Genomic DNA, 6,000 nt, shown 5'->3' on the forward strand with positions numbered 1-6,000 from the left:
TCAGTCAACAAGTCAGGTTTGAGAACAGATACCTGACATGGGATGAAAAACAATGTCTGAATTACTGTACTTTGTGCAACTGGAGTGCTTTACAGTGCACATGCTGCTCTCAGTTGGGGGCACAGTTACAGGGATCCAAGTCTCTGGTTTAATAATCATCATTGCAAATATTTCCACTGAGGAGACATTTTAGATGCATTCCTACATATTGACACATGTGGCAGATTTTCAGCCTAAAAGGAGAAGGCAGAGAAAGAAAACAGAAGTAAAAATATATATATAGATAGACAGATAGATAGATCAGCAAAGTTTTCTTTATTACAATAACTGGCATAACATGCTATTGTATGCCAATCCAGAAAATACTGCTTGGATACACAATTACTGACAATATCACATGGGACTAGGGCCATAGCATAGAGCCAGTAGTCATTTGTGGCAGTGTGTTCAGGAAAAAAAATATACAGTATCTGAGGATTTCTTGTACTTTACCAGCACAATTAGCATGAACTATTTCTCTAGGGTATGGGTTGCACAATCACTGAAACTGATCCAGAAAAAATGGCACATCTATGATTTCAACTGTGTTAGTCAATACCAACTAGTTAGTCAACATTAACATGCAAAATACATTATGTGTTCTACTAACATATGCATTTCTGTTGTGCTTCATCAGTACAAAGTAATTAAAATACTATCTCTCATTGCACATAGCGATGGTATTCTGTTAAGTTGTTCTTGACTTTAGAATTAAAAATTGATTGGGTAGGAATTCAAAACTTAGGTAATTTCTTTTATTAACTATTCATCCTGTTTGTTGCTGGAAGCAGTTTAAAGTCTGTCTGCCTCTATTTCTTCCAATGCAAGCCAAATTTTATCCCCAGACAGGAAAAGTTGACTCACTGAAGTCAGTGGAAACTGCCCACATGATTCTGAATGCAGAATTTGGCCCTACTTGTTTTTTTTTTCATACATTTTTGAAACAGTATTCTGTTCCGTTGGTATCCTTCAGGACTTTGTGTTCAATCTACTTCTTTTCTCCATTTATAGCTATTCCCAGGTGACCTCATCTTCCACCATAGTTTCAGGAACACCCTTTATACAAATGACGTACAAAGTGCCCCTCTAACTCTGTATCTCAGCCCTGGATGTCCCACCATGTTCACAAACTCCTTGTTATTCCTCCTGAACCCTTCCTTCTGACCACTATGCTCAGACAGATTCATCTTCGTCTCCTCTCTTTTTCCAAACACATCCAGGTACTTGACAAATGTTTTCACTTTTTCCCACGATAGTATTGCTAAAAACTATGTTCTCTGTCACAATTGTCAACTCCCTGCATTGCTCAACTCCAACCTTGAATACTGCAACTTCTTGTACTGTTATGAAAGGGATTACTTTTGGATAATATAGTATGCAATGTGAGTTAGGGTGCTACAATTAGACCCTGTCTAATTAATTCTGAGAACAATGAAGCAGGTTACTAAATATATCTACCCTCTACTGCAAAATAGATTTAATTACAGTGGGACTACTTACAGAGTAAAGTAGCACTCACTTTGTGTAAGGGGGCAGAATCTGGGCCAGAATGTTTATAAAGCACTTTGGAGAATACTTACTACTAAAGGTAATGATAACAACTGAGTCTATTGTACTGTGTTCGTTAGATAACTGCAGGATTGGTGCATTCCCAATTTAAAATTAAATAGAGCTGGCTGGAAATATTTTTTTCTTCTGGGGAAAATGTAAAGAGTTTTGGCAAAAAAAAAAAAAGTGAAAAGCAAAAGCTTTTGGATGAAAGACAAAAACTTTGATTCAGAAATGTTGCCATGGTGCAATAATGCTGATCTGTCATGGTGCATCATGGGAGTTGTAGTCCAGATAAGACTTCCAGCCCTTTGAAGAATATGGGAGCATGAGACACTTGAACTAAAACTCCCACGAAGCACCACGGTGGCATTTATGAAACATTTTCAGTTTTCAGTCAAAAATGTTTATGTTTTGAATGTTCAGATTTTCAATGAAAAGTCAAAAAGTTTTCTGCATAAACCAGATATCCTTAGCAAAAAATATAATTGTTGAAAATTCAATTTTCTGTCAAAAACAGTTTCAAATGAACATTTTTGACCAGCCGTACATTTAAGACATTTGAGCTGTGAGAATTTGTGAAATATTGACTTATTTGGAGAGGATCCAAATTCTCAGAAATAGCCTCTCTCAGGATACAGCTAGAATGCATTAATGTGGGCACAAAACTTCAATTGTCTATGATTACTATAAGTGATTGTATCACCAAGTGAAAAGTGTTAGTTTAGGGCAGGGGTCGGCAACGTTCGGCACGCGGCTCGCCAGGGTAAGCACCCTGGCGTGCCAGGCCAGTTTTATTTACCTGCTGACGCGGCAGGTTCGGCCGATTGCGGCCCCCACTGGCCGCGGTTCGCCATCCCGGGCCAATGGGGGCGGCGAGAAGCCGCAGCCAGCACATCGCTCGCCCGCGCCGCTTCTCGCCACCCCCGTTGGCCCGGGACGGCAAACCGCGGCCAGTGGGGGCCGCGATCGGCCGAACCTGCCGCGTCAGCAGGTAAATAAACTGGCCCGGCCCGCCAGGGTGCTTACCCTGGCGAGCCGCGTGCCGAACGTTGCCGACCCCTGGTTTAGGGAAAGACTTATTACAGCACTATCACAAAGGTAAAGTCCTTACGCTATCAACGACAATAAAGGAAATAAGAACCACAGTGGTGATACTTCAAAACTTGCCATTTTATCTATTATACATGAAGTATATTAGAGTACCATAGATATCTACCTAATATACAGAAATAAGGCTTTGGAATACTATTGTAGATTTCTGTACTCAACTTATATAAAGAACTCTAGCAGATTTAGCTGTTTGTGTCCAATCCTGAAAGTGATGAGCAACCTCAGCTCCATTAGAAATCAATGAGAGTTGAAAATACTCAATTCCTTGAATCAGGCCATTTATCATCTAAGCAATTATTTAAACTAGGAGTGGCTGATCGATATGTGATTGGACATTGTACATGCTTCTCAAAGTCTATTTTAGGTTCACTAAAATAGACTGAGTTAGCAGACACCCTCCCTAGTAATTTAAACCATTTTTTCCCCCAAGGCTGACTTTTTAAAATGGTTTTATATATAGCTAAAGGGATAGAAATTACACTCCCAAAGCTAGAGGATTCACTGACTACAGTAATACAGTACACTAGTAAAAATATATTTAGGCCAAACTTTCAAAAATAGGAGCCTAAAGTTAGCCTGCTAAGTCCTTCTTCAGGTTCTGAAACAAGTGGCCAGATTTTGAAAGGTGCCGAGCATTGATCATCTATAGGGAAGTCAATGAATGCTGGGCACTTTGGAAAATTAGAAAAAAACATTCAGCAGCTTAAGTATGGAACACCTGACCTTTTTCTCTGCAAAGTCTATCTCTCTTATATATTTTTTTCATTTTACCTCATTTCTGCTGTGCTTTCACCCTATTTTTTTTCCCACTGTTTTTTTCCCCTCTCTCTTCCTTCTCTGCTCTTTTTCAGGCTTTCCAAGATGGAATGTGAACCCAGAAACGTGAGTCTGAATCAATGTTTCTAACCGGGAGGTTTCAGTGGATTTGAAATTATGCAAAATGAGTTCACCCATCTCTAATAGAAACTTATACACACAAAGCCTCTGTAGAAAATGGATGTACTGAAGGCAGGTTCCTAGTATGAAGTAAGTACTTCCAACATTTATAGCCTAGAACTTAATTACATACTGCCCCACAGGGAAAGGTGCCTCATTTCCCCATGCAGAGTTTGTTACTTACTGTTATAAGAAGAAACATTACTTTTAACAAAGAATCAATAACATTACAGCTATTACATACTTTCAATCTGTATTTAAAGCAGCCTTGTTCACTGAAGAGTCAGAATGGCTGCTTCAAGTCTTCTGAGATGGGGAGTTCTAGAACTTTAAAGTTTCAGTAAATACTTTTAGCTGAACAGGCACATTTAGTGAGAGCTGTAAAGCTTTTTAAACTTTCTTGAGTATAATTACTTTCTGATTAGTAAGAATGAGTATTCATCTATGGTATATATGAGTCCTGTGTTTTAGAAACTGTCAAAACCTTGTACATAATGTCATGATTGCTAAGAAACTTTAAATGTATGCCATAGTGGAAAAATGTAATTGTTCAAGCCATCTGGGTACATAAAACATTCACCAATTTTAAACAAAAGATAGAAAACACACAAAAAAATTCAGTTTTTCACCAGAGTTTCCAAAAAGAAGCCTATTTTTCTAATATTATTTATGAGAAGTGAGTTAATTATTGAGTTCTACAAAATCTTTGTACAAAAAGGCTCAGGCATATTAACTCAGACAACAGCACAGAATACAGACACGTGGTAATATTTCCATGTTATTGTACAGAATGCATTTGGCCAATGCAACATTCCTGGGCAAAGTCTTAGCCCCGTTATTCTTTGTTCAACAGAACAGCAATTTTTTCCCAGAACTCACTATTGAAGCACGGCTTTATATGGCTCTGCTGTTTTAGTATTTTCTTAGGCACTTTGATTGCCAAATGTTGTCTCTCTCCCATTTTATAAAGCATTTAACGGTTCTTGTTTTTTTTACCAGTTGCTTATACCAATTTAACATTCCTATTTTATTTGGATTAAGGGCATAAGAGATTACATGTACACTTAGCTGGTTAGAAATATGTGACATCTTATCTCCTGTTGTGAGCTCTCTTGCTCTCTAATGTTGTGTACAAATTAGAACATTATAATAACTTTGTGTTTCAGTAGGGAGTAGAGATGAGCTGGAATTGAAGTGAATGCTACCTATGGGCATTACAATATGACTTGGAGTAATCAGATAATCTGACCTATTTCATATCTAAAAAAATGCAGCAACCTAATATTAGCATTGAATGAAATTCAGAATTTATGTCCTGCAGAAAATTCCGATGTTTCAGCATATTTTTGCACCCTAAATGGGGATAAAATGTTGAAATATTGAAATTTTTGCAAAATAAAATATTCAGAAAAAATTCAATTCAGAAATGTCAAAATCTTTAATTTTGATATTTGTGACTGAAACAATACATTTCAACAATCCCAAAATCAAAATATTTCCTTTTGGTTTGTTGACTTGACCTAAAACATTTTGTTTCAAGTCAGTTCCTAATTAAATGGCATTTCCCTACTCTGGTGCATTGCCTCATGGGAGTTGTAATTTAGGAGCCCAATGTTTCCATTCTCCCTGGAAGGACTACAATTTCCATGAGTACCTAGGATCATGTGACTCCCATGAGGCACCACACAACTTGTACAGAAGAGAGACCACATTGCATTATGGTAAATGTAGTCCTACAGGAAGCTCAGCACATGGGAGAGAAGAAGGGCATACTACAACTCCCATCTACCATGGGGCAACACTGATAGGGAAATGCAAGCTTAACATTTTGTTGAACTGATTTGAAAAAGAATACTTTGGTCAGTTCAACCAAATGAAATATTCTGATTTGAGTAGAATCTACTAAAAACAAAATACTTAGTTTCCTGACTACAAATAAAAAATGTTCTGCAGAATTGAAAATTTTCCCTTACAAAGTTTTGATTTTGCAGAAACTGCATTTTCTATAAAAAAATCCTTCCAATAGAAAATTCCTTATCAGCTTTACCCAATACTCAAAAAGCTCCTAAGTAAGGGCTAGATTTGACTTTTACAATATGCCCTGAGCAAGGGGCAGTAGGTTAGCTGCACCACCTCAAGTGCAGAGCAGAAAACAAATTGTGATTCTGAGAGTTACAATTCCTCCCCTGCTTGTCTATTACTCTGAAGGAAGAGTCAGTTATTTTATCTCTTTCCATAGAACAGCCCATGCACCATCCAGCTATATAGCTGGTGAGAAAGAAGACAGGCAGAATGAAAGCTACACCCACTCTTCACCCCTTCCTCATCCTCATACGTTTGTTCACATTAGATAGTACTGGATGA

This window comes from Emys orbicularis, chromosome 14 (assembly GCF_028017835.1).
Source record: "Emys orbicularis isolate rEmyOrb1 chromosome 14, rEmyOrb1.hap1, whole genome shotgun sequence".
NCBI lineage: Eukaryota > Metazoa > Chordata > Testudines > Emydidae > Emys > Emys orbicularis.